This window comes from Panthera leo, chromosome B4 (assembly GCF_018350215.1).
Source record: "Panthera leo isolate Ple1 chromosome B4, P.leo_Ple1_pat1.1, whole genome shotgun sequence".
NCBI classification, from domain to species: domain Eukaryota; kingdom Metazoa; phylum Chordata; class Mammalia; order Carnivora; family Felidae; genus Panthera; species Panthera leo.
The window spans coordinates 105,382,085-105,395,851 of NC_056685.1; the positions used below are offsets into that span (position 1 = coordinate 105,382,085).

The following is a 13,767-nucleotide window of genomic DNA, read 5'->3' on the forward strand; positions in this document are numbered from 1 at the left end:
TCAGATGCTATTTTAAGACCTTTACAAATCCTCTTATTTAATGTCGTATGTGAGGGTTCAGCATACTTTTGTTGTAGCGGACCAGGCAGTAAATATTTTAGGTTTTGCAGCCCTAAAGTCTCTGTCACAACTATTGAGTTATGCTGTTGCAGCATGAAGGCGGCCATAGACAAAATATACCTGATTAAGTGTGACTATTTTCCAATAAAACTTTATTTATGGACATTGGCATTTGAATTTTATGTAATTTTCATGTGCTATGATGTATTTCTTTCCTTTTGAGTATCTTCAACCATCTAAAAATCTACATTTTTAAATGGTCTAACTCTGGGCTGGATATGATTCTCAGGCTGTAGTTTATTGGCCACCCTCCTCACATACATTCCTTAAATGGTTTCTTTGCTGTAGTTTTTATCTTTTCATGCATCACAGTATAATATATATTTTGTTCATATTTTCGTGTTTATTATCTATGTCTTACAAATAAGATATAAGCACCATGAAGCCCCGGATTTTTAACTTGTTCTGTGTACTGCTGAATTCCCAGTATAGGTGCTCAAAAATTATACGTTGAATGAATGCATAAAATGAATGAAAAAGTTATGTTTTCAAAGAAATAAAATTGGCTATAATGGATGAGATAATTGAAGAACTTAATTTTATTTTAGAAATTATAGTTTTGAAGATTATAGAGAGATATCATTTTAACCATTCACAGACTGCAAAAGGCTCCATCCTTGAGTTTCTTATTAAATTCTTCATTATTATTTCATTGTTATAAATATTTTTTTTCATCTTCCCTAAACCTCATTTCTTTAGTTAAGAGATACCTGTCTACATCAGTTCCCCTTTTCTTGGGATGGCCTTGCTTCTTGGTCTCTCATTGTTCTCCAGGTTTTGTAGATAAATAGACCTACAAGATTAACCACATGGCCTCCTGCTTCTCAGCTGGAGGCTGCTTTTTCCATGGCCACTATAAGTGATCATGCTTCATAGCATCGTGGACTTAATATTCTAAGAATATTGACTTCATAGTTACCATTTCATTCCTACTTTGTTTTGGATGAACCAAAGAAGTGAACAAAGTTCTTGAAATTCTGTCGTTGACTGAAGTAAATAATAGTGTTAAATTATAGGCATTAGAGCATAGCTGTATTTCTCTAAGCCATTTCAAGATACTAAAATGGGATTTAATTATTATATGTAATGGACATTAAACATTTATGAGATAAATGGCCTACAATTTAATTAGTCAAGTATTAATAAGATAATTTGTTTTAAGAATAACTAATGTGTAATAGCAGAAAAAGATCTCGCTTCTGGTTTCTTACACAAAAGAATTAAAAAGATGTGCCTTCTACCAAAGACCTTTTTGTTTTACTTGTTCAACGTGAATCACAGGTAGAGGTGATATGTAGTCAAGTTTTTCTGTAGCTAAGTATCAGATCACTATTCAAGGTTGTTGCATTGCCAATAATTGTTTTTTGGGGAGGTAAAAATGTACTACTGTGTGACTTTATAAACATATTCGATATATATCACATAATCATTATGGTTCCCTAACTCATTATTGAAGATGAGTCTAAAAGAAATCAGAGTTGGTGTCCGAGTATTAATCATTGGGTTTAAAATAATCTGTTTTATCCCCTCTTCCTTTTTAAGTCACATTTGGGTTGTTATTTGTGGCATATGAGTGAATAAGTATCCAATGTATCTGCCTCAGGCCAAGTATTTGGACTCTGGGTCTGTGTTATTGCCTTATTGATTGCTTGTTATCTGCTTGCTTGCTTGTTTTATATTAACTGGATAGACCAAAGAAGGGAGGTAAGAAAGTAAGGGTGTAGCATTTTCAAAAATGAAGTTACTCAGAGAAGAGGTAATAACATTGGTAGAGTAGGTAAAGGCAATACAAAATCTCTATCCTACACAATTTTGGAAGCTATTGTGCAGAAAAATGTCATCAAGCCAGTCTTTAAAACCTTCTTAAAAGTATGGAAATATGCTAACTGTTCAGGCTTTACATTAGATGATGGATGCTATCTGGATGTGGCAATCTCAGGTATGAACATCTCAAAAATAAAGGCAAAGTGTGCAATTGAATGTAGAGATCCTGAGGGTAATATGTGAGCTTATACTGTGTGAGCAGCAGTGGTTCTGCCATTAAACCTCCCTTGATTTGCTATAAGTTTAGATACACACAAGCCGTGTTTATTTTTACATTTTCAGCAGGTGTGACACTTTGGCAAGTGTATTGGCTTGGAGTACAGCATGGCTTCCCCGTGATTGGTGGGTCCTGATGGAATGTTTTCTGAAATGATGGGTGAAGACCTTGCATCATTACTTTTCCAAGCGTGTATCAACAAAGCCTTCATCCTATAAAAGTGCAAATAGAATGTTATGCACCAGGCACCATGTTTACATTTTATTTTTAGTTCCTGGAAAGATTTCTAGTTTCTGGAGGAATTGCTCGCTCCTTCTTGTTATGTTTGATCGGGTCATCCTAACTCAGAGTGTTAGCAAAACTTCCCACTTGCGGTGTGCATGAAGCCTGTGGTGAATTCTCATTATGAAACACGTTTCTTCATGTTCGTTCTGCGGGTGGACAATTGCTGCCTTCTAATATCATGTTGAAATGTGATTGATCCAAATGATAGTGTCACCCTTGAATGAATCATGCTTCTTCACTCCATCTGTTTCGTGAGAGGAAAAAATAAATGTCTTACCCGTCCTTAGAGTGTGTATGCCTAACCTAAATTTCATTTAATCCACTGTTTTGAGGTCTGTGACATGCTCATTTCCATGGTTTTTTTTAAAAGGATTATTTTCAATAAGTCCTATTCAAGAACAAGTCTGTCATTTCACCAGTATGCAAACTAGAATCTCTCAGTTGACCTCCCTCCGATCACACCCTATTTATTGGCAAACATAGAGGTCAGTTGGAGAAGTGATATATACACAGATTAAAAAAATTTTCCTGGCACCTGTCAAATCTTTACTTCAGTTGAAACTTTGATTCTGTCAACGTAGTATATCGGTAGCTCTTGCTACACTGTGTTTTTTTTTTTTTTTTAAGTTTATTTATTTATTTTGAGAGAGACAGAGACATCACAAGCTGGGGAGGGACAGAGAGAGAGAATCCCAAGCAGGCTCCGCACTGCCAGCACAGGGTCTGATGCCTAACCGACTGAGCCACCCAGGTGCCCCTTGCAGCATTGTGTTTTTAAAAATTCAGACAAGCCCCACATGTGTGCCACCTAATCTTAGCTGGTCCACACGGGACCCCCTGAGTGCCAGCCCTAGTCCCCCATGGGGTCCCATTTCCACCCCAACAAGATGAAAGAAACTATCATGAACCAGGAGAAATTCATCAAACTGCAAGCACAAGTGTGCTTTGGTGGGAAAGGAACTGCTCGCCCAAAGAAGGTGGTCCATAGCACAGCTACCGCAGAAGATAAAAGGCTTAGGTTCTCTTTAGAGAAGTTAAGAGTAAACAGTATCTCTGGTATTGAAGAAGTGAGTATGTTCATAAACCAAGGAACAGTGATGCACTTTAACAAACCTCAAGTCCAGGTATCCCTGGCAGTGAACGCTTTCACTGAGACAAGGCAGCCAGCTGACCGAAATGCTACCCAGTATCTTAAACCAACTTGGTGCAGCCTGTCTGAGTAGTTTAGGAAAACCTTGTGAATTTCTGCCCAATCTGTGGACAGAAAAGCACCACTCACTACCAGAGAGGAGGAGGAGGATGAAGTTCCAGACCTTGTGGAGAATTTTGATGAAACTTCTAAGAATGAAGCAAACTGAATTGGGTCAACTTCTGAAGAGGATAAAACTTGAAGAAGTTACTGGGAACTGCTATTTTATATTCAGACTGCTTTTTAATTTGTTCATAGATCTGATAAAATCTAAATCTCTTAATAGTTTTAAGCCCAAGCCCCTTGGACAGTGCAGCTCTTTTCAGTTTTTGCTTATACACAATTCATTCTTTGCAGCTGATTAAGCTGAAGAAGCCCAGGAATAAAGTTTGAAACAAGGTTAGTGAAGATCATTACCTAGTAAAAAATAAATAAATTAAGTAATTAATTAAGTTAAATTAATTAATAATTTAAAAAATCAAAAAAAAACTCAGATGATCATTTTACAGAACAAAAAGGGCCAGCCCCTCAAAAAGAAAAAAAAAATATTAAAAAGAAAAAAAATCTCTCTCTCCTTCTGTCTCCCATGACAATTAAGTTCTAAAATGTTATCAACTCAAATCTCAACTTCCAGCATACTCTGAAATACACTTTATTGGATATAAAATACCTGATATGTAATATTAGATATATAATAAAGCATCACTTTATTAGATATATTCGAACTCACGCTTCACACTACACATACACACATACACACATACACATGTGGATGGAAATCCATACAGCTGGAAATCCTTCTGTGCAACACAATTATGATGGAGAAAGCATGAGCGTGTTCTTCCCTCCCCTTCTTACCAAAGAGAAATGAATAAAGTGTAGAGTGAGTTATGTTGCTTAGGGTACATTTGGACTAGAAACAGACAAGGAATTTGGTTCAAGGAAAAGTAAAAGAAAATGCTGTAGGTTTTGTGTCAGCTGTCTACATTAGTAAGGGAAGACAGCTCTTGGTGTTTTAGAGATAGAGATGATTTTGCCTGTGTGCAGATTCTTTCCTAAATTTCATTACTTTAGTGTTTTAATGTTCTACTTATTCTTCAGTAAGTTCTACTTATTTTTATTCTTCTAATCTTGCATGCACTTTAAGTCCTATATTTTCTCACTTATGTAGAACTTTTATTTGTAGTTTTACTTCAAATAATGAGCTATGTGCTTATCGCAGATCAAGAAAAACAGCACATTGATTGCATTTTATAACAGCTCTGAGTGAAATTGCGGTGGCCGGGGATCTAGGTTTTCCATTCGGATCCTATGAGAGATGCTGTGATGAAATTAAGGGTATCAGGAAAACCTGTCTTTGAAATAGGATCTTCTTTAGTGCGCAATAATTTCTGAGTTCATATTCTTAATTTAGTATGTGCACTTTAAAATCTGTTAGAAATAACTACCACCTTTGAAAGGACTCTGTTACGATCACTGTTTGCTATCCCCCTAACCACAGATTTTGGCATTTTGATTGCCATCGAAATGAATAGCACTCCACATTGTGTCAGTCACACCCTCATAAAAGTTAAATGAACATTCTTGCAGCACCCGCTGGGATGGGACAGATGTAGGAGAGAAGGACTGAGCACACAGGATAAAATGTGTCACCGAGAAATTGAAACTACTCCCTTAACACAGCGTTGTGTCTTGCTTGTCACCTATACCTCTTTTGTTTTATTCAAAGCTGTTTCAAAAACACAAATAGCGTGTTGAAATGGAGAATCACTGTAAATCATTTCTATTGTCTGTCAGGCTGTGCCTTGCCATTGCTAGATTCCCTATGTTGTTTTTCCTCGTCGTATGTACACTTGGTAAATCATTTTAGCAGAGATACTTTATTCAAAATACAACTATAGTCAAAATATGACTACAAAGAACTATCATTTCTAAACTGAGACCATCGCATTGCATGTGGATTTCTGTTTTATCATAGACCTTTGCAACAGATATTTTAGTTTATTGTATCAATATTTAATTTTTTAGTATAATTTTTTTTATCCATTTTGAGTTGGTCTCAAAGGTTCAACAGCACAGATATCACTAGTGACATCTTATTCTCCAAACTAATTGAAATTCAGACTCTTCTATGTTAGGGCTCTCTCCAATGTTGGCTCCACTCTCAGCTTGCCAAAAAATACTTTTAAAAAGTAACAAGTTGATTTTGATGTGACACCAATTTCAAAAGTTTGTATGCCATTCTCCCTTTGGAAGAATTAAAGTCTTGAAGCAACCTGACAATTCATCTTGTGTAATAAATAGCCTAATAGCCTTAAGGAAGTAATCTCCCCTCTCCTCTATAGCTCACCCTTACAGACATGTCTGATTCTTCTCTGTAGCAGAAAGATTTGTATTCACACGCTGGACTATAAACACCCTGAAGGCAGTGAATCCCTTGGTGAAGTGTCTCCTATTAGTGTTTAGAGCAATGCTTAGAATAGTGCATGGATAAGAGTTACACTGACCTCATAAGTCTGAGGGACATCAAGGAAATAATGAATGTACACCTTTTAGTGGTTTGTGAGAAATGCCACATGTGCAATTAAAGTTGGCTAAAACCCCATACAGGCCAAAAAAAAATACTGTTCTTGTTCACCACTTATCTAGAGTATCTGACAGCAACCTTGACTTATAATGGGTGCCTACTCAGTGTTTATTAAGTTACATTGAGATCAAGTTAGAATTTACCTCTTCTAGGTCAGCTCTTTCTGCTAAATCATATATTTTTTTCTTCTTTCAGCAAGGATTCATTGAGAATTTCTTTCATATGCCAGAGCCTGGCACTAGCACTATAAAGACAGTTAAAATAAATTCACTGTCGGTCTCACTCTCCAGCAAAGACAGATGCTTATAACAAGTAGATATAATTCATTGTGGTAAGTGTTGCAATTAATGTATGTAGACAGTACTATGGGAACATACAGCAGCAAGCTATGATTAAGGGATTGTTAAACTCCCTTTGTAAAATGAGCAGAAGTTTGTTGAAAAGAAAATGGAAGAAGGGCTTTGTCAGAGAAGCAGTCTGATAAAAAAAATAAATAAATGCTCAAAATTGCACATGGCAGAAATAGAAGTTTCACATGGCTCATGCAGAATGTATATTGAGGGCTTATTTGGGGTGCCATGTCGTAATCTGTGTCTTAGCACCAGGCTGAAGAGTCTGGATTCTTTTCTGTAGGCACCTGTAGGTTCTGTAGGTTGACCCTTCAAAACCCCATTTATATTTTAAAAAAGACAGATGGCCAAGTGGGAGATAGATAGGGGTGAGCAGGAATCAAAGGTGGGAGAACAAGAGGTGGACAGTATTTAGGAACGGATGAGATGTCATGCCAGACAGTGCCAATAGAAATGGAGGGTAACAGAGGGAGAATATGACACATATTGTTCACTTTAATTTCTCTTGTTTTCTCTAAGTCGAATAACTAAGAAGGGAGCCAGAAAGCAGATAAAGAAGAGAAGCAGGCCATAAAGAAAGATCAGTTCTGTGTGGGGCTAAATAGGAGCTGCCAGCCTCTCCCACATCCAGTTGTCCAAGATTCCCGTCATTGCTGTGTGACACTTTTGTGGACCTGGTGCCCTTCTCTACTGCCCCGATTTGTGCCATCCTCTCACCCACGTTGAAGGTGCACCTATATAAAAGACTTGCCATTTTGTGCATAACAGATTGTCCATCTTGGAAACAGTGCTCATCTGGTTGTTCGTCTTAGGAAAGTGACTCTGACCAGGAAAACACTAGGCCAGACAGTCCTATTTAGGAGCTGTTTTGAGGTAGTAGGAGCTCTGTGGAATTCCCATTCATACACCACCATGTGGGTGGCAGCCCTTACAAAACTGATTCTGTCTAAATGTTAAGGAACAGGTGGATCACTAAAAAGAAAAAGGAGAAAGCTAATAAATTTATGAAAATGGTATTGGCCTCTGTAGTAATCAGGAAAAAGAAATCAAACACAGAATAAACTATTGTCTTACAACTTTCAATTTGCAAAAACTGAAAGTCAGACAATGTCAGTTGTCATTAAGAATATGGAATAAAGGGGCCCCTGTTACATGTTGAGGCTAATGCATTTGATACAACCACACTGAAGAAAAATTTGACAATGTCTAGCAAACTTGCAGATCATCTGCTCCAACAATTCCAATCCTCAAAACTCTCCCAATAAATAATGTGTAGAGATATTCACAAGAATATGGATGACAACCGTCCTCTAAAGCAGAGTTCATCCTTAAGAGAATGGGTTTTCATTCAATGGAATTGATATAAAAGAACTAAACTTTGTATCCATCAACATGGATAAGTCTGCAAAACAAAATGTTGAGCAAAAAATCTAAGTTTCATGTGCGTGCTTGGCAGGATGACATCTCATGATGGGTGGTTTTAAAATCAAAACTTATAAACATATAAGATTATACATTTATTATGGGTACACAAAAAATAAAAGTGAAAATAGACATTGGAATGGTGAATACCAACTTCAGAATAGTGGTTTTCTTGAGAGAATGGGGGGTGAGTTCAGGAATAGGACAGTGAGATATTTGGGGGTTTCAGTTGTCTTTATAAATTTTCACTTGTTAGGCAAGTACATAGTTCTATTGTGTCCTCTCAAAGTTTTGTTTGTGTACCTATAATATTTAGAGTAAAAACCCTGCATATGGCTTTCCTCACATATTCATTCATTCATTCTTTCAATCTATCACCTGTTAATCTATTCAGCTACCCATTCACGTATTCTTCTTTCTCAAAGTAGTTTTATTTAAATAATCCAAGAAAGGGTGATTAGGGCTTAAACCAAATAGAGAGAAAGGACAGAGTATAATTAGAAGGCAAATTTAAGGGAGATTATTGGGTAAAGTTGTCAACACTTAACAACTAGATGCAAGTAGATGTGTGTGTATGGAGGAAGGCAAGGAATCAAGGATAATTTATTCAGATCTCTAGCTTGGCATTGACCATGAAGCATGCCAAGAAGACAAAGGAAGAGGGGTAACGTTGGAATAGAGGGGGGGATGTGGTATCAAACTTTGTCTGGGTTCATGGTACACTTTTTTCCATAATCCTGACAGATAATCTTTAATTCAGTAATTATTTATTGAATATCTGCCATGTACAAGGCACAATAAATAGAGATCCTTTAAGTTTATGCATAAATACTCTTTTTCACAAATATGTTTTTTTTAAAGTCCAAACCATTATTTTTTAGGCATCATGGTGCAGTTACTGCTCCACTAAATTCAATTGGGTAAGCAATTTCAACTGAATACAGTTGAATGGCAGTGTGCAGCCTTCGTTAAGTTATTCTGTAACTACTTGAAAGAGAGTGAGAATCCATTTAAAAACTTCAGGCTGGGTAAACTCATTTAAGTTTGCAAATTACATTCAGAAGAGAAGTTAAATGTGGTTATCTTGAAAACATCCCCCCAAATTGTAGTGTAGTAAATAATAATTGGATAAGGCTAACCTCAGAAATTCTTCCTCAAAAGTTTTTTAGTTCATACAACAGTAAATATACAGCTATATGGATACATTGAGCAATTCTTTGGATGGAAATAAACATATTTGTAAAATTAGAAGTTTTGGAAAAATTTGTAAAATTTGTAAATTTAGAAGTTTGTAATTTGTAAAATTTGTAAAATTAATTTGTAAAATTAGAAGTTCAGATATTTCTGTCTTCATCTTTTTCAAAACTTCTCTTGCCTATTGATTTACCTTCACAAAAAAGGAAGTGGTCACAGGGAATAATGGGATAAGAAAGCCCAATTACTGTGTGGATTTCCAGCTCCCACCTAAGCAGACCATTTCAACCAAACCCTTTTCCTTTTTCTAGGCTCTACCCAAATTTTCTGTTCAAAGTTCTAGATTTTAGTCCTGTTCTCAATAGAAACATGAATGTCCAATCCTGGATCCTCATACGGCTTTACTATTCTTCCTCCGTAGATATCTTTCTCTTTCCAAGACTGCATAATAGGCAAAGACCAGGAAAATGACTTTGTCTTCTAATCCTGTGTGCTGAGGATACCCTGTGAGCTCAGCTGAGTTCTTTGGGAGCCTCAAAGGTGTTAGTCTAGAATCAGACCCGTGCAATCTTGCCTTTGCTCTACCCCACCCCACCCTATTATTTGAGTTTGCTTACTTCCTCCAGTGTTGGAGAAATAACCAAAGGCCACAGTCAAGTAACAATAAAGTCGTAATTCCCTGGAGACTTGAAAAAAGATGTCACTTGTTGCCTCAGCATGGCAACCAATTAGCCCCTTTGATGTAAAGCGTCTGTCCTCTTCGAGGAAACAAGAAAGGTCTGGTTCTCCTTTCTAGTCTGTCATTTGTTGTACAGAGCCATAAGCCCCATTTTACTGGGTTGCAAGCTACTGCCTTTGTTAACGTGCTGAAAACTTCATCAGCTGTGTTTAATCAAAGAAGATGTGCATGAGGGACGACACCAGCAGTTGTGGTTGGGTTTCTGTTCCCCAGCCCATGAGTCACAGCTGGCAGAGAGCAGGGACACCAGTGTATCATCAGACAGCCAGTCACCTGAGCTTCTTTGATTTCAGTTATATAGCTAGGTAGTCCTTAATTCTGTTTAAAAACCTCTACATGCTTCTGTTTGGCTATGAAAAGGTTTTTCCTCTCCTGTCTAATAATATTTGGTCATTTATGACTTCTGTTTATAATAAAGTTTCATTTGCACATTTCCTACTCTAAATAATTTGCCTGGCCAAAAGAATTCACTTTATGAGAGGACAGACATTTGATCTGACACTCTTTGTTCTGTATGGGACTTCATCCTCCTCTAGGAAACTTCGTCTCAAAAGATGTAAAATAATATGATCTAAGATCAGGAAATGACCTCTAGAACACTGCTTCTCAAATTGTAATGAGAGTGCAAAACACCTGGGGATCTCGTTAAAATTCAGATTCTGATTCGCTGGTTGGTACCTGAAATTCTGCATTTCTACCAAGCTCCCAGGTGATGTTGATGCTACTTCCTGGACTAGAGGCAAGGCTAGAAGACCCATAGGCACTCAGTCCCTTGGGCATCCAGTCAGCTACCCCCAGTCGCGCTGTGAAGGCTTGTCTTTGAAGAGAGAAAACAACCATGTAACAGAAAGTGGTCTATAGCGAGTTTTATTCTTAAATTTTTATCAAACACATGAAATTGTTTATGTCAAAGTAACTGTTGACACTTTTAAGCAGTTACCTAAGGCTTGTACCTAAGTACTTGTTGATGAGGTCACTTTTGAGCATACATGCAAATTTCCTCAGTCTCCACTCAACTCAAGTAAGAGGCTATAGTGATGTTTTAAAAGCATTGCATAATGATGTAAGTTTGTAGGTTTGTAAAATAAAAACTCTTTTTTACTCTGGTGAGATAGACATATTCAGAAAAATATGTTACATCTAAACACAGAAATCTATAGCTGCCTAAAAATAGTATGTTCTTAAACATATACATTTTTAGTTTACTTGGATTTTTACTGTTTATAGAGTTGGGCACCTGGGTGGCTCAGTGGGGTGTGTCCAACTTCGGCTCAGGTCATGATCTCACGGTTCGTGGGTTCAAGCCCGCGTCGGACTTTATGCTGACAGCTCAGAACCTGGAGCCTGCTTCAGATTCTGTGTCTCCCTCTCTCTCTGCCCCTCCATTGCTCACTCTCTGTCTCTCTCTCTCTCTAAAAAACAAATAAACATTAAAAAAAAAAGCACAATTAAAGAGTATATGTGAACTTCTATTGGATCTGTTATCCCATTTTAACCCCATAATGTCAATTTTTGATTATTTCTGCTTAATGAGTAACATGCTAGGGTAACATGCTAATGTAAACATGCTAGTAACATGCTAATGTAAAATTAAAGTTATTCCATGTGGCACCTGGGTGGCTCAGTCAGTGAAGTGTCCGACTTTGGCTCAGGTCATGATTTCCCTGCTTGTGGGTTCAAGCCCCACATCAGGCTCTGTGCTCACAGCTCAGAGCCTGGAGCCTGCTACAGATTCTGTGTCTCCTTCTATCTGTCCCTTCTCCAGCTCTCTCTCTCTCTCTCTCTCTCAAAAATAAGTAAACATTAAAAATTTTTTTTAGAAAAGCAAAATTAAAGTTATTCCAAAAACACTATGATAACTAGCATTCAGAACTCATTTTGATGACAGATGTCACTTCCTAATTGTGTTATTTTAGATTAATATTAACTTTTCTTTTTAAAGAAAGAAGTGACTTGAAGTACTCTGAGGACAGAAGAATCTGGGCTGCAGTTCAGTAGCAATAGTAAAGCCTATTTATGTGGCTTGGTTTACTTCACCACCTGTCTTCACCTCTGTCTCTTCTGGTTTAACCTAAGAAAGTCTATAAAGCTAGTAGAGGTAGAGCCAGGTCACAAATCCACAGGGTTTGGATTCAGTAGTTACTCAGGCACACTCAATAGAAAGGCACACTCAAACAGAAAGCTGAGATTCTGCTTTCTGTTTCTGAGATGATAGGGAGACAGAAAAGAAGAGGAAAAAGACAATAATGTTGTATTCTCATGTAACCTTAGCAGCAATTCTATGCAGCAAGTGTTGTTATCATTCATTTCTATAAGAAATTGAAGTCTCGAGTGTTCCGTCAACTTGTCCGAGTGCACACATCTCTGGGGCAGAGCTGGCCTGGCACTCAGGCATTGTGACTCTGTAACTTTTGAGTATTTTTAATAATCCCCTTGAGTTGCGATTATAGTTAGGCACAGATACTTTAATAATAAAGTGATTCAAGAAATAACGACTATCCCACTGAGCCATCTGGTTTCTCTCAGCCCCTGTCGCTGGGCCTCTTCTATTTCTGGTTAGCCAGAAATGGTCTCCAACCGTGATTCTCCGTCTCCATTTCCTCTCTTCCCACTCAGGATAGCGGAAGTCTGAACATTTTATCTACTTAGCATCTCTAGTAATTCAGGCTGTGAACACACTTTGCCGTCACTGTAGTAGCTGTTTATTGATAGTTGTGCTAAGCTCCGTGAGGGAATAGAATTGAGAAATGCATCCATGCATCGAACGACTCAAGATAATAATGGGTGGAATGTTAACAAAGTTCTGTTAGGAAGACAGAGTAGGTGGTGTTTTAGGTTTCCAGTGTGGACCTTCATTGCACATGTAATTTAGAGCTATGTTTATTTGGCTTGGGGTTTAAAATTAGAAATTGACCATCTGTATTTTTCTTGATAAGTATGGCGTCATCCTGACCAAAAGGTTTTTGAAGGTCAGGAATAGCTTATATTTGCAACATTATTTTTGGAAGAGAAAAGAGGATGTAGACAAGTTTGAAAATAATGCCCTATAGTTGAGGACTTAAGAGAATTTTGCTGTATATCCACAGACATATAGTGTGGCCATTGGAATAAAAATTGTAAAGTATGTATAAAAACATAAAAATGTTTTTCTAAAAACATGCATGTGCTGTATACCTCAAGCAGATGAAAAGAAGGAAAAGTGAACTTGACATTTGCAAGTCTACTACATACACGTACTGTACCACATTGTTAATTGTCTCATTTTATCTTTCTGACAACATACACAAATGTTGATGTTATTTTAGTATTTCATAAATGAAAGAATTGGGCACAGATATGTTAGGGGACCTCACCAAGGTCACAGTCAGTGGTTGAGCAAGAATTCAAACCCAGACCTCTTAAAGTCCAAATCTGATCATCTCTTTCCAGTTGGTTTATTCTGAGCTATTCATCCCTGCCCCTAGCACTCTTTTTGGTTCAGAAATAATTGTTTTTACAGTAAAGAGTGGAGTCACATGAATTCAGCTGAAAAAATGCATGCATTTTTTGAAAATACTAAATTGTAAAAATTATTGTGAATTATTTTACACTGCATCGCAGAGTTGCCAGGACAATTACTCTGTTGACACCATCCGTAAAATGAAAACACAATCTTAGCATAAACACATTTAGTTTTATCTGATATTTGAAATATGCATTTGTGTAACTGCCAAAATATTAGCTGCTGTATGTTCGCCAGAAAGTTCGAGCAACAAGACAAGAACAGAACTGCCTTTATTTGTAGATAGCAAGCAAAAAAAAATTTTTTCCCCTTTGGGAAGGACTTTTGTTGTTGTCAAC

At 37.1% G+C, this 13,767-nt stretch overlaps 1 protein-coding gene and 1 pseudogene across 2 annotated transcripts in view; both read left to right on the plus strand.

The window, feature by feature from the left end:
• TMTC2 (transmembrane O-mannosyltransferase targeting cadherins 2) overlaps window positions 1-13,767 on the plus strand; it is a 412,004-nt gene that overhangs the window by 394,670 nt on the left and 3,567 nt on the right. The window lies entirely within an intron of this gene.
• LOC122224876 lies at window positions 3,216-3,804 on the plus strand (annotated as a pseudogene).